The sequence below is a fragment of the Peromyscus maniculatus genome, chromosome 21, assembly GCF_049852395.1.
Source record: "Peromyscus maniculatus bairdii isolate BWxNUB_F1_BW_parent chromosome 21, HU_Pman_BW_mat_3.1, whole genome shotgun sequence".
NCBI lineage: Eukaryota > Metazoa > Chordata > Mammalia > Rodentia > Cricetidae > Peromyscus > Peromyscus maniculatus.
In genome coordinates this window covers 32,829,945-32,851,627 of record NC_134872.1, presented here as the reverse complement: position 1 = coordinate 32,851,627, position 21,683 = coordinate 32,829,945, and the positions used below count along the sequence as shown (strand labels likewise).

General features: G+C 47.3%; 1 protein-coding gene across 3 annotated transcripts in view; it reads left to right on the top strand.

The window, feature by feature from the left end:
* Nucleotides 1-2,636: 2,636 nt before the first annotated feature.
* Nck2 (NCK adaptor protein 2) overlaps nt 2,637-21,683 on the top strand; it is a 132,515-nt gene continuing 113,468 nt past the window's right edge. For 2 of the 3 annotated variants that reach the window (XM_076557332.1, XM_076557330.1), the window contains exon 1: nt 3,486-3,679. The gene's annotated coding sequence lies outside the window, so the exon portion shown is untranslated. Of the gene's footprint in view, nt 2,744-3,485; nt 3,680-21,683 lie in introns of those variants that run through there. The other variant, XM_076557331.1, reaches the window with a different exon arrangement.

Below are 21,683 nucleotides of genomic sequence, written 5' to 3'. Positions count from 1 at the left end.
AGAGGTAAGGAAGGGCTGTTCTCTGGGGCCTGTGGGGGGAGATTCTGGACTTCAGAGTGTGGAAAAGACAAACTTTGCTTGATGCTGCTTGTCTAATTCGTGAAGGTAACCCCACGGCTACCTCAACAGGCTAATAGCAGCATTAGGAGGGTAGTACAGGCTTCTTAGGGCAAATTTCCCAGTCTTCCTAGAAACAAATGCTCCAGGTTTCTGACATGTGAAGACAAGATCTCTGATGAGACTGTGGTGGGCAATGGGGAGGTTTTAAATTTTTTTTTTTTATTTTTTATTTTTTAGCAAGGAGAGACGACAGGAGAAAGCCATTTTTAGCAAGGTTAAGATGACACAGATGCCCAGTATGAGTATGAGGAAACATGCACGACCTACTGGCAGACAGCGATAATGGGAATGTGTGTTGTGACACACAGTTCTGCCCTGGCTCTTTCGCTGTTTGGGCTTTTGAAGATGTGAAATGTGTGTTAGAGTTGATAGCTGTCCAGATTCAGTAACAACTCATGATGAGTATCGCTGGCGCATGATGTAAATGTCAGGATCCTGTGATGGAAATGGAAGGCAAGGCCCAGTTAGATGTTTAAGAATTGTGAGCCACAAGAATCACGTTTGGACTGCATGGGGTTGTGGGGTTATCTAGTGCCCCTCTGCTTTCTTTCTAGGGTGGTAGGTGACTGGGAGATGGGTCAAGAAGAGGTCAACATGACATGTGGTTTCTCCTGGGAGTTAAAGTAGACTCTAGGCCAGTGGTTCTCAACCTATGGGTGGCAACCCCTTTGGGGAGTTGAACGACCCTTTCACAGGGGTCACCTAAGACCATCGGAAAACACAGATACTTACATTACGATTCATAACAGTAGCAAAATTACAGTTATGATGTAGCAACAAAAATAATTTTATGGTGTGTGTGTGTGTGGGTCACACAACATGAGGAAATGTCTTAAAGGGTCACGGCATTAGGAAGGCTGAGAACCACTACTTTAGGCCATGGCAGAGGCTGTGAGATGAAGAGCTGGCTTGGGAAGGACATTAGGTGACCTAGCAGAGCAGACTAGCCTTGAGATAATGCAGATACAGTGGAGTTCTTTAAGAGTATGGTTTAACTGGGTACAGGGGCATATAGAAGATGACCTTTCATAGTGCAGGGGCCGGGGAGATGGCCAGAGATGGAGGTCCTTGCCATGTAAACACGGGGAGCAGAGTTTGTGTTCCCAGTATCCATGTAAATGCCAGGCAGGTATGCAACCCTCAGGAAGTGGAGACAGGGGATTCCCCCTAGCGGTCTGGTTAGCTTGGGGTAGGCAAACCAGAGAGCTATGGGTTCAAGTGAGAGCCGTCAGGGAGAACACCAGACAAAAGGCATCTGGCCTCCATAAACACTAGCACACATGTGTGTTCATGCATGTATGCATGCACGCCACACACATACATACTGAAACAAAAATCCATCTCATAATGAAAACAAAAGACCACATCTTGTTTGGGAATACTGCTGTCCGATGCTTGGAAGACAACTCCTCACAGACAGAGAGACAGGCAGGCCAGAAAAGGAAGGAAGGAGAATTAAACACCTTACGACAAGATGGCGGACTTTTAGGTAACAGCAAAAATGTCATCTGTTTGAAGGAAAACTAGGTGGGCTAGGGTTTGAGAAGGAGCTATTGAGTTTAAATGCAGGGTGCCATTGGGAATTGTCTTAGTTTGTATTATATTGCTGTGAAGAGACACCATATATATGCACACACATATACAAAACTCATACACACACATATATGCATTTAATTGGGGGTTTACTTATAGTTTCAGAGGCAGCAAGCAGGCAGGCATGGTGCTGGAGAAGGAACTGAGAACTACACCCTGGTCCACAGGCAGAGAGAGAGACACACTGGGCCTGGCCTAGCTGTTGAAACTTCAGAGCCCACCCCTGTGACACACCTTCTCCAACAAGGACATACATCCTAACCCCAACAATTCACCAACTGGGGACTAAACACACAAACATCTGAGCCTATAGGAGCCATTCTTGTTGAAACCTCCCTCCCCTCAGGGCTCAACAAAGCATCAGTGAGAGAAACTACTATTCAAAGCAAAAGCTAAAAAACTGGGTCCACATTGCCTACTTATTTAGAGTAGACGAATTTTAAACAGCGCTAAATTATTGATTAGCATTCTGCTTTCCCTATTATAAAGCTAGGTATTAGCAGGATGAGGTCTGCACAAAAGGATGAGTGGAGATAGCATCTCCGACTGGAAGCGGATGTCGGATATGCTGATTTTGTACCTAATGCCCTACTCTCCGGCTATGTGCCAGGTACTTTACATAGGGGGCAGGTAAACATCTCATGTGATAACGTTGAGAAAGGCTGTGAACCGCCTGTGTAAGGAAACACAGTTCAGGAAGCCTACAGTCAAGTCGTGCTATGACTACAGTGCCAAGCTTCCTCAGGTTACCCATGCCTGGGAACTTCCTTCAGGGAGGGAGGCAGCTGACTGGTCACTTAGGGTGAATTGTTTCTGCCTTAATAAGGAGGAGCCAAGGGCCAGGGTAGAATCTCATTAACATAAATGTGAGCTACCCAACCAGAAAACTGAATTCATTTGAATATGAGGGCTTCCTTCGGAGAACCATGAGAGAAGGAGCTTGGAGAAGAAACATCTGGATTCCGGTGTGTGGGGCGTGTGTGTTCCTTCCTCTTGCTCTAGGATTCTAGCTTTCCAAGTTTGCTTACAGGTTAGTCACTACTCAAGGCTGCCTGAGCTGGGGCGCCTTCTAAAGCCTTCCCAGTCTCCTCCTGCTCTAAAGGAGAAATCCCGGGCTCCATGGAGCTGGCCTGGGCGCCTGGGAGGCAGCGGAGGTCGGGTTTCCTCACCTCCCCCTAGGAAGTGGTCCCGCCTGGGAGGATGGAGTTAAAAAAGTGTCTGGTTGGGAAAGTAAATAGATGCAAGGCAAATAAATAAAGAAAATGCCCACAAGCAATTACTGGGAGGAAGTGACATTTTTATGTAAGTCACTTTTCTGACGGACACCAGGCCTGCTTGGCTGAGAGTGCCGTGGGAATGCTTCCGGGGAGGGGGTGTGCGTGGGGTGGGGGTGGTCGCTGTAAGAGGCCAACGCACAGCGGGGGTGCGGAGACCACCCGGTGGGTCTCGCTGGCTGGAAGTTGCAGTGCATTCTCCCCTCGTTCCACACCCCCCACTCCCCTCGCCCCACGCTCGCCGGTCCCCAACTCCGATCGAGAGCGGGTTGCTGCGTGAAGCCCGCAGGCGGCGCTTTTCCCGGGTCCTGCCGGGACTCCCAGGTGGGTCCCCCGCCCGGCGCGCGCCGAGCTGGGCCGGCCCCTGGGCGGCGCCACGGCAGCCGGGGAGGAGCGCGGGCGGGCGGGGAGCGCGCGGAGGCGGGCGCTGCGCGGGAGGGTCGCCGCCGCGGATCGCAGGCCGGGGCGCGCGGCCGAGCGGGCGGCGGCGGCGGCGGCGGGGAGGGCTCGGCGGCGGGCAGGCTCGGGGCTCCCGGGCCGGCGGGGTCCGCCCGGGCCGGCAGCGTCCGCCCGGCGGCGGGAGGAGGAGTGAGCGGCGTAGACAAAGAGCGGCATCTGGGCGGGCGCAGCGCGGCCGCCGCCCCGGGACCCGCGCTGCTGCCCTCCGGCCTCGGCGTGCGGTGAGCAGCGAGGTAAGGCGACGGGCGGGGGGCTGCAAACTTGGGCGGCTAGGCAGAGTTGGGAGAGAGGGGCCGGCGGGCGGGGACGGCCCGGGAAGGGCCAGGGAGCGCGTCCCCCTGCGCGCCCCGCTGGTGCCCTCGGCCCCGCCGCGGCCTGGGCGTCCCCAGGCACCCGCACCTCGGATGCACACCTTTCTGCGAGCCCTCGCCTTTCCCGGCCCCGGGCTGGCGTGGGGGGTGGGGCGCCCTCCGCGGGCGGACACCGGGGACCGAGGACCAAGAGCCCTCGGGAGCACAAGCAGTCCTGGCCTGCGGGCGGGCGTGGGACCGAGCCGTGGCCGGGTCGCCGGGCGCGCGTGCCTGGGAAGAATAGCCTGGGATCAGAGGGCCCCGGCGCTAGGAAGCGGAAGGCTGCGATCGCCGGGGAGAACTTACTGTATTTAGAACTATTCGTGATCCGGCACAAAGCTGCTGTCACGTCTCACATGAGAGGTCCGTGCCTCGGTGCAGGGCGCTTTTGTGCCTGGTTCCAGTCCCTGCGCCCTGCTCGGCATTTCCAAGGCTTAAATCTCCTGAGCCAAAGTTTCTCCCAGCCGCTCTGCCCCTTTGGTTTATTTCGATTTAAGCAAGTGGTTCTGCAAGAATTTGATGGGCTACTTTTAATGCCCCGACGGCACCTCCCTTTTGAGCACTGTTAGCCTGGCATTGTGTGGAGGGGTTTGATTTGCAAAACGCTGTAATTTATACACAATAACGACTCTCCCGGAAGGTGTGCGCGGGATGCTGGGTGGTGGTTAATGGATGGCAGACGTGACTTACAGTAGTATTGTGAATAGCTTGGGGACACAGCTGGGCGCTAAGTGGAGTGGGCCCTGGCACCCTGAGCCTGTTTAGGTCGGCAATTTGCCCCTTATTTGGCTTTCCTTATTTTGCTAACAGGTTTAAGGCGGATCCTGCTGAGTTTGAGTCAGTGTCTGAGATGAACAGGTCCCAGTTTGGGCTGGAGGTGCACAGGCCTGCTCCTTGGTTGACCCCCAAATGAAACAGCCCATTGGCCAGTGGCTTGCTAGGTACCCTCCCGTGGTGACTCCTTTTCTGCTCCTCACCCATTGCAGGCTTTCCTGCAGGGATTTTGAGGAGGAATGAAAATAATTTTGGGTGTGTTTCAAGCCTGGGTTTTTTGGTACAGTTATCAACAGTGGTTTTCTAGTGTAAAGGTCACTACTTTATCAAAACATCTAAACTGCCTGTGGGCACTCCCTCGGTTGTTCACTTTCGAAGTGTTTATAGATACAGAGATCTAGAAACAGACTTTCACGAATGTGCCCAGTTTATTATAGCGAAGGCAGCAAGAAGAAAGTGCACTTCAGACACTTAAGGTTTTAGACCTCCAGGTCGTTCCTAAGTGACCACAAGGGACAATCCTACCTTCAACTTTGGCGCATCCTGGTTGGTTACCGTAGTTTTGCTTGAGGAAAGAAGAGGTCCCAGTAGTCTGAGGACGAAATTGAGAACTTTGTGCGAATGTAAAGCTTGGAGTTACAGCTCACTACCTGCCTGGCTCTTAGCCCCTTAGATGTGCAGTCTCAGGGTGGGGAGTTGCTGTAGGAGCTCTGGCTGCTTGCTGGCTTGATCAGCCCACCTGTGGAGAGACTGGCCCCTTGAAAATGAGCAGAGCGTAAAGAAGGTGGTTTCCAGCTCCCTGCAGTCCAGGATTCCAGGCTTTCAGTTTTGCTCTCTCTACATGCTCCTGGCTTCAGTCATTCTTCCCTTTCTCTTTGACCCTGTCATATTCCTGACCTCTGTCGTGTACGTTGGGGGGCTGAACATTTCCAACACACAGCGGCTCCCAGGTGTTGGGGACATGCGCTTTCATCCTTGTTAATTCTCCCTGGGGCTCCCTTGCTGGAGCAGACTGGATGACCCCTTGAAAACACCCGGAGACTCACTGATTGCAGAGCAACCTGGAGTTCTTTATTTGATCTCTTGAATTAGCTTAATTTGCCCTGGCAAGGCCAGGCTGGGTTGCTCTGTAAGGCAGGCATGCTTCTCTGACTGACTGGCTTGCAGTCTGGACTGGGACTGACATGGCTTGTGGAAATGATTTTCTGATGTTTAGGAGGAGGCAGAATTCCAGATTGCTTGCTGCAAGTGCTGAACCAGAGTAGTGAGCAGTGTTTGTAGTGAGCAGTGTTTGGGAAAACCAGCCAGCTAACTTTTCTTACAAATGAACTGGGAACTCTTGACAGCCCCCCCCCCCCCCCACCCCGAAGACTTAGGAAATTAGTTTTCCCCTCCAGAGGGATTTCAATTGGTGCTTCGGAATTGTTTCTCTTTCCTAAAATGAGTGGTGGAAACATTTCTCAGGGTCTTTTCAAAGGACAGAGGTGGGAAAAAAAAACAACACCAAAATGATGCTATTTGTGCTGTTAAATGCCCACGCACTTAGTTAAGGCAGCTCAGAAAGTGGTCAAAGCGCCCTTTTACAACAGGAGGCTATCAAAGGTACGCAGCCACGGTGAAAAGAAGTCATTTCTGTAGGCCATCGGAGTAGCGTGACTTTTAAAAAGACTTTATGTTTTCAGCAGTTCACTTTGGACATAGCATAGAGACCCTGATGGTAAAACCTTAGGGGATTACACCTTCTACACCCCCACACCCCCTCCCTACCTCCCTCCCCTGCTCCCTGGAGGAGTAGTACACATCCATCCGAGATTTTCAGTCCTCCAGGCCGTGGCAGTGAAAAACATTCTTTAGATTGACTTAGCAGTGCCATGTTAGGGTCCCCATGGCGTTCCCCATCTCTGACTTGTACCTGTATGAGTAGCCAACAGGGATCTGGTCCCTTTCACAGCTTCTGTGAGTGTCTTAAGCTTCATCTCTTTGAGTGGCCATCTCTCTTCTAAATCTCACCATCTGGCATCTCCACTAAGAGGCAATGAATGTGTCCTGGGATTGCCAACAGAACTTGCCGGGTGGTTTCCTTTTGACATCCGTTTCCACCTGTCTCCATGGTTTCCTAACCTGCTGTGGGCTGAAGGTGTTGGGCGGACGACTTGATCCGAAGTTCACAGTTCACGTGTGACAACACACTTAGGAACGCACAGCTGGTTTCTGGCCTGAGGTTGGTAATGAAATCAGAATCTTAGCCTCTGCTCTGAGCCCTACCACACCATACATAGCCAGGTCCCTAGGACTTTCAGACAGTGAGGGAATGTGATCTGGTGGCCTTTGTTTGGTAAATTCTCTCGTCGGGGCAGGTCATTTGTAGTCCTGCTGTGAAACCTGAAGACAGAAACAAATTCCTTTATACCCCCTTTTACACATCCTGAAGGTAATCTTACATAATCCTTTTTGTGCACCTGCACGGTGACTTCCTGGGGCCAAACAAACCCTGCCCCAGAGCCATGGGCATGGTGGGCAGCCTGAATGGCTTTTGTTGTTTTGAGACATGGTCTCACTCTGTAGCAGATGCTGTCCTCAAACTTGATCCTTCTGCTGCAGCCCGGCATGCTGGGATTCCAGGTGTGTGTGTGTGTGTGTGTGGGGGGGGCACCCTAGCTTGACTGTTTTGGTTTTTCCATAGATAAGGCTGCCCATGTCAGCCTGTTGTGACAGGACATTTAAGTTGTTTCTGTTTCCTAGTTAATTGTGAATAGGGTGGCAGTGAACATGCTGAGTAGAGTCTTAACTCTGTGGAGTAGGAAGTCGAGAGAGTCCTTTGGGCATGTGCCAAGGAGCGGTGTAGCTGGGTCATATGCTAGATTTATGGTTAGTGGGGTTTTTGTTTTTGGATTCTCATACTGATTTTCAGAGGGGCTGCACTAGTTGGCCTTAACACCAATAGTGAATGCAGGTTCCTCTCTCTCCACAACCTTGCCAGCATTTTTTGTCAGTTGTTTTGTTCATCTTGGCCATGCTGCTGAGGGTGAGATGAAGTTTCAGAGTTTTAATTTGTAGTTACCTAATTGCTAAGGGTGATTAGCACTTTTTTTTAGAAAGCATTACCAAAAAAAATCAAAGGCTTTTTGAGCACCGACATGATGTCATAAATGGGCAGTTCCACCCTTGACCTTGTGACAGATTGCCCAAATTCAGATGGACTAGAAATATTGCCTAAGATTATACTCAGTGCGCATATAAAGTGTATATGAAACACATGGACTTGAATGTTTCAACCTGGGTTAACATCGTTTCCTCCAAATTGTGCTGTAGGCAGGTTGTAGATCAGGATGATAGTAAATAACTAATTCATCAGCGCGATAAACAAACAAATTTTAGCCTAGGAGTTCTGGTTGAGGATGGGATATGATGCACGTACCTGAAAGGCTGACACACTTCTGACCCCAAACAGTTGGGTGAGGGACATTCAGCTTCTCTTGCCATTTCTTCTTTTAAGGCAGTTTTGGGAAATAGATACATTTGGCTAACCAGTAGTTGGGAAGACCTGAACTTTCATCTAATGAGATAAGAATAAGATATTAATATGATATAGTTTACAAAGTACTTTTTACATGCTCAGTATTTAGTATGTGTTCTTGCTGCATAGAATGACGTAATTGGGTCTGACTCACATCTGTGTGAAAAGACGGGGATCCAGGACAATGCCAGGGGTGATAGATCATGGCCTTGGCTGAAGTCTTCTTCTCAGTGCCTTGTTACCTTTCAGAAGGCGGCAGATAAGGCCATAAGTGTCACTGAGTCCTAGAGTATTGTCATAGCCCTTGGGTGTTGTCTTGGTTATAGTTTCTATTGCTGTGATGAAACACCATAATCAAAAACAAGTTGGGGAGGAAAAGGTTTATTTATTATTTATTTGGCTCACACTTCCACATCATGGTTCACCAGTGAAGTCGGGACAGGAACTCAATCGGGGCAGGAACCTGGAGGCAGGAGCTGATGCAGAGGCCATGGAGGGGTGCTGCTTACTGGCTTGCTCCCTATGGCTTGCTCAGCCTGCTTTCTTACAGAACCCAGGACCGCAAGCCCAGGGATGGCACCATCCTCAGCGAGCTGGGCCCTCCTCCCACAAATCTATCCTGTGCCATGTTGCAGGTGTATAGAGACATGGTTGGGGCAGTTCACTTGTGGGGGCTCTTGGAAGGAAAAGGAGCCATTTGTGTGGGGGCAGACAGGAGATAGGGCAGTGACTTTGTGTTTTTGCTTCACTTTGAGCCAGAGCCATCTCGAAAGTCGCCTTGTGCCCAGGATGTTCATTCCTGCTTAGTGTGTGCTTGGGTCTGCTTGAGCTTTTGTAGAAGGATGTTACTGACTAGGTGACTGAGGCAACGGAGTGAATTTACTCAGCATTCTGGACCAAGGTATCATGCCATGTCATGTTGTCTGGTGAGGCATGTTCTTCCTGCTGGTCTTCTCTTTTTTGTATAAGCCCAGGATAAGGCATCTCTGCTGTGTCCTTGCTGTCTTAGGAGGGTAGCGGGTCTATTAGATGAAGGTCCCACTTTTATTATCTGGTATAACTGTAACCTTCCCGCACTTACAGTTTCTCCTAACTATATGTTTGTGAGTGTGTGAGTGCAGGTGCCCAAGGGGGCTAGAAGAATGTGTTGGGTCCCCTGAAGCTGAAGTTAAGAGTCAGTTCTGAGCTGCTTGACATGGGTGCTGGGAACCAAACTCGCCCTCTGCAAGAGGCGTCTGAGCTCTTAACCAGTAAGCATCCCTGCAGCCCCGATATGGCGATATTGCTTTTTGGAGATGAGGTCTCACTGTGTATCTCTCGCTAGCCCGGACCTCGCTGTGTAGACCATGCTGGTCTCAAACTCTGCCTTTCAAGTGCTGGGATTAAAGGCATGTTCCACCACACCAGGTCATTCAACTGTCTTCTGTTTTGTTTTGTTTTCTGAGACAGGGTTTCTCTGTGTAACAGTCTGGCTGTCCTGGAACTCACAGAGATCCTCCTGCCCCTGCCTCCTGAGTGCTGGGATCAAAGGTGTGCATCACCACTCCCAGCTTCAAAATATCTTCTTTAATGCTCTGTGTCCAGATACGTTTGGCCTTCAGCATCTGTGGTTTTTACCAATGGCAAAACTTCAGTCGGTACTAAATATACACACAGTTTTTCTGAAATGTATTTCTTTTTTTTTTTTTTTGTTTTTTTTTGTTTTTTTCGAGACAGGGTTTCTCTTGTGTAGCTTTGCGCCTTTCCTGGAACTCACTTGGTAGCCCAGGCTGGCCTTGAACTCACAGAGATCCGCCTGGCTCTGCCTCCCGAGTGCTGGGATTAAAGGCGTGCGCCACCACCGCCCGGCTCTGAAATGTATTTCTTAATAAATTTTCCTTACCATCGACATTATTGGATCTCTATATAATCTAGAATGATGTAGAATGTATGGAATGCAATGCCTAGGTGATGTGCAAAGACTGTGTGATGTCGTTACAGAAGAGATATGAACATTTGAGGATTTGGGTACCCTGGGGGCCTCTGGAACCAGTCTTCCATGATACCAGTGGAGGATTGTATCATTGTTTGGGGGTTAGGGCTTTAGCGTATGAATCTGGGGCTACAATTCCATCTGTCACAGTGTAACTCTGTGTTCTCAAATGGCTGATGTTGGGACAGGCGGTTGCTTTCACCACCCAGATCTAGAATCTGTTTATCTTTGTCTGAGGACAACTGCCAGGGATGATTTCAGAATAGCGAGAAGTAAAAAGAGACTATCAACTCATTGAGTCTAGCCCTCCAATCCCACGGCCGGGAGGAAGCCTTGGCACTGGCCTTTGAGGCTTTAAGCAGCGCGATTAAAGGACGAAGCGGCTTGACTCAGTCCATTATGGACGCTTGCCCTCACCATGTGGTTTGGCCCTGGGCACTTGCCGTGTTTTGCTTGTGTGTGTGTGTGTGTGTTTTTTTTTTCTCGATAAGGACTTTGATCAATACAGTGGAGAACATGGTGGGTTTTGTATGAGAAAGAAAGCACTTCTGAACCCCTGAGAGTAAAGTGTGGGGCAAGGTGTGCCCCTTCAGTGACAGTGCTGTGGGCACGTTCATTTGCTTATTCTTTCATTCGTCCAGAGAATCAACTGTCTTTCCTAATTATTTCTGAAACTTCCGGTGTCTCAAACGGCACCACCATCTCCTGGTCTGCCTTGTCCTCCGGTTGTAGCTTCTTCATCCATCGGCTCATTCCTCCTTGAATTCCCCTTTGTCCCCCCAATCTGGTTATCAGCTCTGTTGATCGTGCCTCCAAAAGATTGCCTTCCCCGGAACTCCGCTCCATCCCTTTTCCTTCGACTTGGACATCCAAACAGATTGTAACCACTCCTGCCCATCTGTTTGCTCCTTGACGCGCACACTCAGTTGTGACCACCTTCTCGCACTGGGTGACTCCCCCCACTGCTCCGGGCTCCATGTATCAAGATGTTCCACGTCCCTGGTGTTACAGATGTGGGTGTACACACGCGCTGTTGCCTCTGTTCTCCAAACCTCCCTCTCCCCGAAGTTACCGCTGTCTGTAACTGCATACTGACAGCGATGTGCTCCTTCTGGTAAGGAACCACTCTTAGAGACACGGCTGTCCACTGGGGCTCTTCGGGGCTAGCCCCCAGACTGCTGCGCTGTTGTGTAACTGTGGCTTTGCATACAGTGCAGCTGGAGCCTGGCTCTTTATGGCAAGAGAGGCTGTCTGCAGAAAGCATCGTGGGTATATGTGCCTTTTAACGCAGAGTGTCTCCCTGTAAATTCCTCTTGAAGCCATTATCTGTCAGGGACAGTGCCATCCCATTGAAATACTGTGTGAGTCATCCAGGCCAGCCCCAGATGTAACTTTTAAGTGTTCTCAGGGCCACGTTAAAAATATAAAAAGAAACAATTGTTTTTCTTTTACCGGGTATATCTAAAGCAGTTTAATTTATGTATATAATCATTATCCAGTGTAATGAATGTGTGATTAGATTTTTATTTTTTTACTTGGTGAAGTCCTCAGAATCCAGCACACACGGTGTAGTTACAACACATATCTTTTCCTTCTTGGTGCATTTTGGGTGCTCCACAGCTGCAATGTTGGGGAACTTGGGGATATACTTTCCATGGTTTATGCTTCATTTAGCTCACATTTTCCAGGTGAAGATAGCTAGAACTGGTAGTTAAGATTGTAGCAACAGTTTAGGGTAATAATAGTGCAGCGACGATTGCGCTTTTCTTTGGATGTACAGCCTATGTAGTGTAAGGAATGTCTCTCTAAAAACATTTTTGGGTTACTAAAATCACGTTGGATTAAAAGTCAGTACACATATATAATCAGCGTACTTCGTGTGTTTTACAAATCTTTTTAAAATGTGTTCTTAATTCTAGAGATTTAAATTGCCAACATAAAATAAGTTTTTACATATTTCTGATCAGTGCTTAAGTACTTAATCTGTATGTAGGTATAGAAGCTAAAATCATGTTTTTGAGTGTTCTTTAGTGCGCGTGCACGCTGTACCAGACATTGTAATTACTGTTGTAAGCACATTGCAAACAATAATTCATTGAACCTTCACCAGACCTGAGCGTGGCACTTTCTGCCTTTATCTTGGTAAAAAAGCAGGGGGACAGGGTTGGTCGCCTGATGTCACAGCTGCTTGTCTGCTTGTCTGGGACTGTGGTTCTGATCTCCTCTAAGCTAGGCCACCATCCCTTCGTTAAAATGTGTCTAAGATGTATGAAACAGATCATAAACTTTCCTGATAGTTAAGATTTGAAAAACATTGAAAGAAAAGTCATTGGTAGGGAGTGGAGCTTGGATATAGAGTCATTCTGGAAAGTTCTTAGCTACATGTGAAGGAGGCTCTGGACTTTGGAAATGCTTCAGTGGCCTTGGAGAGGTGGCTGTGAAGGGTTACACTGTTCTCCTGACTGCTCCTCTGTGCCCATCTGACATGTGTGAAGGTCTTGAGGATTTCCAAGTTGGCTTTGGTATCTTTTCTAGAGTCAGAGAGGGCCAGGTTGCCTCTCTCTCTGTCTGCATTCTTGGAGGAAGCAACTGCTTCAGAGTTACCATGGGAACTGTGGCACTGGCTGCCGTTCCAGCCCAAACTTGGCCTTTAGCGTTTGGAGTGCCCTTGGGGTCATCCAGAGGCTTTTCCATGAGCAGCTGAAAGCACCTGGAAATAATACAGTCTGTTTATGTCTCTATCGATTTTCCTTCAAGGATGTGCCTCAATTTAGTAATGTATGAATTTTGGCTGAGTATTTTGGGATGTCTGTAAGTCAACAAACATTTTAATTATATCACTTAGGAGCCTGGCTGCAGAAGCATTCACTGTCTTGTTTTTCTTTGTCTTTTTCTCTCAGCTTTGTCCGTTTTACAGGTGATCACTTTATAAGCTTGTATCAAGCCTGTGTGCGTGTGCGGTGGGCCAGTGAGGACTGGTAATAAATTGTTCTTATTTTACTGTGTATGATAGAAGCCAGCTTGATGTTGATATAACAATTGCAAGCTACATTGTCGTTTTTAAATTTAAAAGCATTTCATTTTTTTTTTCCTCTTAGAGCAGGAAATAAAGGGTTTCGGGAGTTATGTTAGAAAGTTTCCAGAATCTTGGTATGGGTGAACAGTGAATTTAAAGAAACAAACTCAGCAGAATCTAGCAGGCTGGGTAGGAAGACGGGTCTCTTCCTTCTCTTCATTTCCCCCTTTCTGTGCTTTTGGGGTTTCCCTTCATTTCTTCACCCCTGTGTGGGCTTCAGCGCAGCCACTGGGCTTTTCTGTGTGGTCTGGTCACCTGGGCTCACACGCCACCCTTTATGTCCTTGTTCGTGGTCTCCGTAGGATTTAGCCTGCTCGGCTTCAGAAGCTAGACTCTTACCCCTTCTGATCAGTCCTCTGCTCTGCCGGGGCAGAACTGAAGCGCGTTTGATGAGCCGCTCGTGGGTCAAGAGTCTCGGCGTTCTTTTCAGACTTGATTGTGCCGGGTACCTGCTCACTCGCTCATCCAAAGAAAAGCCGAGTCTGTCTTCTGTGGAAGTGGATTCTCTTCATGAATGTGTCTCGTTCCATGCCTAAGGGGGAAAATATGTTTTAACGTACTGCATTTTAGTACATGCACAGCTTCCCTGTCGTTCTAGGATCTGATTTGCTATTAGATTTGGATTGGGAAATAGAGGCAGTTTTTCACTTTTGCAAATCCAAGATTACTTTTTTTCAGGGTTCATATCTTGAAAAACTTGATGGAGCCCTGAACATCCTCAACCCATGTCTTTAAAACTCATTGATTCTCAGCCGAGCAGCTTTCCCATGCTGACATCTGGTAATGTCTGGAGACACTACCACTTGTTGTCGTGTTTTGGGGTCTGCAGGTGGTTAGTGGGTGCTGGCTGGGGTGTTGACATCCTGTAATATAGAGGCCTGTCTCCACAGCCAGGAATGAACTGGCTCAGAATGTCCAGTTAATTGAGGTGAGTGAATGCTGTTCTCTCCGTTTAAATGCGTTTGAAGTCAGTCACAGTGGACCTCACAGTTGCTTTTGGGAGACCAATTTCATTCTTCCACTTTAATCAACATAGTGAAAATATTCCATGTTTAGAACTCCCGAACACTGCTTGTACGTCTGTGCAGTTAAGCATGTAAAGGAGTGTGTCATTGACGGTGCTTGTCAGGAGTAATGTAAAAGTTTGACAGTCCACCTATCTATGTCCAATCAGCATATTTACACCACATACCTAGGAAGAGCTGATTGTTGCATTGCCACACCTGGCTGGGATGTGCATAAAGTCCATTGCTGTCAGTGCCCACTGATGTGGGAGTGATGGAGGGCCCTTTATTGCTAATCAAAAGACATCTGTTTTCTTAGAAACCTGACACTGATGATTATCCAGAGAGATACGTTTATATACTTACAAGTTCATGGGCATCAGGGCTCAGCCCTGGTATGTTTTGAGCTGGGTGCATGCGTTAGGGATGGAATGTTTGATGCCTTATCTTTGTATGGTCCTTACCTTCTTCAAAGGAGAGAACACAGATACCACAAATTAGACCTTAGGACGGAAAAGGAAAGGGAAAATTCTAATTTGGCTGTCAGTTGCTGACTCCCAGCGTCTACAGAACTACCGATTAGCCAGCCTAGGGTATGATGACTGTCTGAAACTTTTTCCCTTTGTAAATAGGCTCTTTCTTGATCAAGCAGGAAAAAAAAAAAAAAAGATGCTAGAAATGAGGAGGCGGCCTACCAGCTGGAGTTGTCTTGTCCTCATAGCTGTCTGTTTTGAATCGATTATTTCCTGTCCTTGTCCTCTTCCTCTTTTGACTAAATTTCTTATCATTCTTCCTGTTCTGCTACTAAGGATAACTACAGTAGCGACAGTTGGTGAAATTTCGAAGTTCGGAGATCCTTTAAAGCGTAGCCCATCTTTGCTTCAGTCCTATCTCAGGTGGCTGAGGATCCTCGGGAAAGTTAATGGTAACTTTTGGGGAACACCGGGAACTTCTGAAGTTACCAGATGCTGATCTGTCTATGTATCTTTTTGTTGCTTGTGGGATGTTGAGTGTCGTTTCTTCTTGCAATGTGGGTGGAAAGGAGTCCTCTGTTGTGAATTGGGTGTTTTGTAGATGAAGAAAGTACCCAAACTGGTTTATGGCTTCCCAGCTGTGAATGGCTCTCCGGAGAGGGCTCTGCAGGGAGGTGGTCATGTGGATGTTTCTGAAAGCTGCTGGCCCAGCACTCCATTGTGGCTTGTTTCCTTCCGCCCTTAAGCATCTGCCTAAGGTGGGGATTTCTTGGCTTTTCATTATGCTCCGAGCTGGATTAAATTGTATCATTGAGTTTGATTAATAGACTTATCTAAATTTGAATGTCTGAAGTCTTGATTCATCTGCTGAGAGCCTTGGCTACTGATTTGGCTAGTTACAGTGTTACTTTTTTCCACCTTCTCTTGATACCTGGCCTGTTTTGTGAAATAAGGGTTTGCCACAGTATTCCTTGAGCCCTTACAGGACTGCCTTTGGGTTAAAGTTAAGAGTGGTGTGTAGCCTTTGATTGGTAGAATGTTTCCTTCAAGCGGGGTGGATAAATGGTTTAAGTAGCAGATACAGAGGCCTGCTACTTGTATCAGATCCTGGACGGTGGTTAGGGCTGGAAGGGGATGTGGAGGCAACAAAGCTGTGTTATTTTTCCTGATCTGGCCTGTGTGATGGATTGCTGTTCAGATTGTATTTTGAGTAAGTTACTTTCACTCTGTGAGTGTTTATTGATACCACCAGTGTGTCAGGGTTGTGGGCGCCCAAAGCCTACCCTCAAGGAGCCTGTTTACTAGCCTGGAGACTTTACATGTTCACAGCCACCCACTTCTTATAACAAGTAGTTAAAGCACCACCTTCACCTTTGTGTTTGAGGCCACAGAAAGTCTCTCCCACCCTCTGCAGCCCCAGTAGAAATGTGTTTCCAGGATCTGGGAGGAGGGTAATGCTTTCCCAGGTTCCTCGGAAATGCAGTCACCTGAGTGGAGTTGTTCCCTGGAGTTGATTGTGACCGCTGGTGGCTACCACAGCCCCCTCTTTCTCTCTTGTTCCTATTTAAGGACCCAGGTGAGAGTCAGACCGTTTGTGCATAGTGGACTCTCGTTTTTTGGGGGTCAGCTAAACCTGTTCTTTTCAGATAATGTAAACTCTACTTGTCCATTGCTCATTTACTTAAGAAAAAAGTCAGTAAAACTACTTATTGCTGCTTTTAGCTGAAGACAGTGTTCAGGTGACACACAGATAACTTATTTCTTGTCTTGGTTGATAGTGATATAATGCATTTCCTAACATTTCATTTTTGCTTTTATTAATGGTTTTTGAGATAAGGTATCACTGTGTAGCCATGGCTGGCCTGAACTCACTATGTAGATAGACAAAGCTGGCCTCAAACTTAAGGATCTGTCCCGCTGCCTCTTGAGTGCTGGAATTAAAGGCATAGGCCACCACAGCTGGCTCATGCCCTCACTTTTTAATGTAGAGAAGGTTTACTCAGTCAGTTTGTTTCTTCTGGAGCAGTGGATGATGCAGCTCAGTCCCGTGCAGCCATTGTAAGGGCACACTTTGTTTTCTCGTAGGTCTGACTTATAAAGTGCTTCCTTTGGAACTTAAAACTGTTTCTTACTCTGGTGTGGATGTTTCTTCTTGCATGAGGGTTGCCCCTAGGGCCTCCTAAACACCTTGTGTATTTGTAAGTGTAGCCTTTCAGACTGGGGACTTCTCCAATTCAGCATCGAGATCATAAAGGTGTTTTGAAGGTGAGGCGTTGCAAAACTGTTTCCCAGAGGTGGACAGATGTCACCTTTTAGGCTTAAGTTCTGTTTCGAATAGGAAAACAAACTAGTGTTGCCTTTCAGTGTAAGTAGGAAGGAGCGTGATTACTGAGGACCAATTCAAGCTGAAACAACCTTCATCTCCTTTGGCTTTGGGTGACATGGATTATTGTAATTTGTGAAATACTGTAATTAATTCATGATAGACTGTAGTTAAGGCTTCGTGTTCCACTTGAACTTAATTTGAGAGTAAGCCAAGTTTAATTTGGAGATAGGAGGTTTGTGATGGGATTAAAGGTAGAAAGAACAATGTTTGGATTCCTGGTTTGGGGCCTTGAGGAGGAGAGAACTTGTTCAGTTTTATTGAAAGGTTTAAGTTTGCTTATACACTCTTATTTATCTATATGTGTGTACACATAGTATGTTCTGTTGGATTTCAGTCATGTAGAAAACTCATTCTATTGTATTAAGGTAAGCAGTAATGTTTTCCTTATTTTTTTTCTTTGTTTCTTTTAATTTAAAAAGTTGGTGTTAAACTGAGAACTTAGAGCCCACACACAGCCTTGAGCTTGCCGGGCAAAGGCCCTCCCACTGAGCATTATCTCCAAGCTCTTTATTTTCTTGAGTACTGTGATTTGCCAACTTTATCAAAGTACAGTCTGTTACTGTTCAAAGTCCACCGTGGTGGTGCTTTATGCATGTGCGTGTATTTTATAGTTTACATTATGCCCCCCACCCTCCAAGGATCTCTCCAACACAAGCTAGCTGTGAATTTCTATGTAGCCCAGACTTGAACTGGAGATCTTCATATTAGCTAGCCCTGTGGGCTAGAATTACAGGTGTGTCCCACCATACCCACCTGCACATTTTAAAACATTTTCACATGATGGAGACATACCCAGCACCGCTTTTCCTCATTTCTTTGTGTGGCATTCCTGTAGGGCTCTGGTCACATCTCACGATCAGTGTTGATAAACGATGTCAACCAAAGCCTGTGCTATGTTTAGGTTTATATAATTAATACTTGCTTCAGCTTTTCTGTCCCAGGACCCCGCATTGCCTTTGATCCTGAGTTCCAAGGACACTGGGCAGGTGTTTTGAGCATCAAGTTAGTTTCCTATTGATAAAATTGGGGTTGTGGGCCAGGAGGTGAAGTTCCATTCTCTTCATATTATGAGTCATGAATGCCCTGTTTCATTTATGTTCCTGGGCTATAACACCCTGACAAAAAGCAGCTTTGCGTGTGTGTGTGTGTGTGTGTGTGTGTGTGTGTGTGTGTGTGTGTCGGGGGGGGGGGTGTATTGTAGCTCACAATTCAAAATTTAATTCTTCATTTTGGGAGACTCCAGCCAAGAACTTAAAGGAGCTAGTTATGTCCCCAGTTGAGACAGATAATTAGTTCATGGGTGCCCAAGTTCATTGATTGCCACTGCCATTCAGGGCCCAGCCTAAACGGTTGCTGCCCATGTTCAGGACCAGCCTTCCTACCTCACTTAACCCAGTTAAGATCTCCCACAGATGTGCTTAGAGACCAAGACTATCAACCCCGGTGGTTTTAGATTGTGTCAGGTTGACAGTTAAACCATTGTAGGTCTACGCTGTCAGCATGGTTTGCAAACGTATGCTAACTTCGGTCACCTGGTTGAGGTATAGGCTTCTCTGATGTTGATCTTTTTCCTTCTTTCCATCCCCGGTCTTTGGGCAAAGTCATTTTCCCAAAATGGAGTTGAGCTCTTCCACCTGGAAATAATGGTTCCGTCTCCAGTAGCTGTTTGGAACTCTTCATGGGAGGTAACCTGTTCAACCTGCGGGAGGATGATTTCAGTGACCTTAGGAGGCATGACAGCATGACTCCTTGGCACTGCGGTAGAGGAGGTGATGGGGTGGTGCTTTATCATATTTCTAGAATGTGGTTTCCGGATATGGAGAAATGTAAATTCTCGGGGCCTACTTTGGACTTAATGACTCATTCTTCTGAGACAGATTGACCTGGAATCTTCTGTTGAACGAGTTCCTCCGGTGATTCTAATCTGCGTGGAAAGTTGAGAGCTTCTGCTGTGGATTAGCACCTGAACTCTTCTCATCACTGCTCCTGTGGAAGCCCTGTACTGCTGTATACACTTGAGAACCAAGGCTCCATGCAGGATCTTATATTCTGCCTGCCTGGGCTGGCTAGTCTTAGGTCAGCTTAACACACAAATTAGAGTTATCTATCTGAAAGGAGGGAACCTCAATTGAGAAAAAAAAAATGCCTCCATGATAATTCGGCTGTAAGGCATTTTCTTAATTAGTCATTGATGGGGGAGGGCCCAGCCCATTGTGAGTGGTACCATCCCTGGAGCTGGTGGTCCTGGGGTGTATAAAAAAACAGGCTGAACAAGCCGTGGGGAGCAAGCCAGTAAGCAGCACCCCTCCGTGACCTCTGCATCAGCTCCTGCCTCTGGGTTCTTGTCCTGACTTCCTTTGATGATGAACAGCGATGCAGAAGTGTAAGCCAAATAAATAATGATAAACCCTTTCCTCCCCAACTTGCTTTTTGGTTATGTTTCATTGGAGCAGTAGAAACCTAAGTAAGACAGAGCCCCTTCCACAGCTTCTACCATTTTTTCCCTGGCTCCTTTTTTATGAGCCCGTGGTCCCTTCTTTCTAGACAGACAGCCTCACGTCTCTGGTGGTTTCAGATTTGCAGTAGAGGAAGAAATGGAACGACAGCTCTGAGACCTACTCTGGGAAGGTCTGGGCCAAGGAACGGAGGTCCTAAAATGCTAAGTCGGTCAGAAAGTAGTTTGGTTTCAAGGGAGGGAGGGGCACCCAGACCTCATGTGGACTGGTTCAAGTGAGTCAGAAACCCCTAGCAGCAAATCTTTAGTTAGTAAGCTTATCCAGTAGGTATGCTGTGAGATAGCCCAATTGCTCTGAGGCAGATCCCCTTGTTGAAGTAAGTGGACAGTGGCCTGAAGGGGCTTTGCAACCTTGGGGTCTGGGCGGCCCTTGTCTCAGGTATTACCTGTAGAGGCTCTGGGTAGGAATAGGATTGGCATAGTGGTTCAGATCTAGTGCTGAGACCAGGTAGCTCCAGATAAAGAGCTTGCTTGCTGTGTGATATGTGTGTTCGTCTGCCCTGAGCCTGCTGAACCAGGGCAGTCTCCCGGGCGGGCCAGTGCTGTGGGGGGCTTCGAGGAAGCTGGCTCAGAAGCTGGCTTGGGGAACGTCTTGGAGACAGCCTTTCTCTCCATTGGCTCACTGGTCTGAGGTTCTAGAGCTGTCTTCTTTTGGGGAGGGGGTAAAGGGAGAAGAGTGTTTGGCTGGTCTCTTGAGTGCATGCAAGGTCATAGCCAAGGCCTGTAGCTTCTGTCCCCATGATTCCCCCAGTAGTGACATCATTTGAGTGTGAGGTCAGGGAACAGCTTATTCCTCTGCATCTCCAGAATGACACAGGCTACAGAGCCTCCTTGCATCCATTTGTATGAATATAACGCATGGCGCTGTATTTATGTATTAAAATGACTGAGTGCAAATTCAGGGATGTTTTTGAACCTGCTTTCTTTTCGGTCTATGCTTCTGTTGTAGTTGATGTCCATTTTGAGCTGCAGATACCTGACCCAAACATATATTCCATCACCTTTTCTTTACACACACACACACACACACACACACACACACACACACACACACACACACACACACACAGAGAGAGAGAGAGAGAGAGAGAGAGAGAGAGAGAGAGAGAGAGAGAGAGAGATTGAGAGAGATTGATTTTGTTTTAAAAGGGGTCTCACTGATTTGCTAACACATGATTCAAACTCCTGGTCTCAAGGATCTTCCCAAATACTGAGACTGCACGCATATGTCACTGTGTCTAGCTAGATTTCTGGTGTTACTTCGTTTTTTATTTTATTTATTTTTTATTTAAGACAAGGTCTTTCTATGCAGTTCAGACTAGCTGTGTAGACCAGACTGGTTTTGAACTCAGCAGTGATCTGCCTGCTGAGTGCTGGGAGTAAAGGTGTGAGTCATCACACCTGGCTCTGTTTGTAGCCTTTTAAAGAAAAATCAGCAGTAGTTAGCACGAGTAGATGTGAATTTCAGTGGCTTCGTGTGGAAGTCACTTGTCTCCATGACACTGATGGGGCTGGGGAACATTCAGGGCTGGTTTGTGGAACTGACTGCGTTGGGGCTTTCCTGTCACAAGGCTTCTGGAAGCCCCAGATGCCTGTGAGAGGGGGAACTGAGGCAGGGTTTTCTCTGTATCTCCTCCATTCAAAGTGGGGGAGGCCTGACCGGAGGATGCAGGCTCCAGTACATCCTGGGCAAGCATCATGGCGGAGGGGGCGGGGAGGGGGGTCAGTAATCTCATTAGCCTTCCCTTCTTATAGTCAGGGAAGTTCAGAAACTCCTCACTGAAAAGGGGCTCATCTTTGCTCTGGCCCTGAGTTTGGGATCTAAAGGTTTATTAAACCAAGTAGAGGATGAGGCCAGAGGATGAGGGCTGATGTGTGTGTGGTACAGAGTTTAGAGTTATTTCTTGGAGAAGGGTCCTTAGCCCACCCACATACCCCTCTGCTGATGACTTCAAGGAAGTTCTTGGACTTGAGATGGAAAACAAAACAAAACAAAACAAACAGCAAAAGAGGCATTTTTATTTTTTATTTTTTTATTTTTTTTAACTTGGAAACATTTCCATATTATATTTGACACAGAAATCATCAAATAGAAGTATACAATGTTGACAGGAGGTTGTACATTTATAATTTTTTATTTTGATCAGTTTGAGGCATTTTTATTTTGATC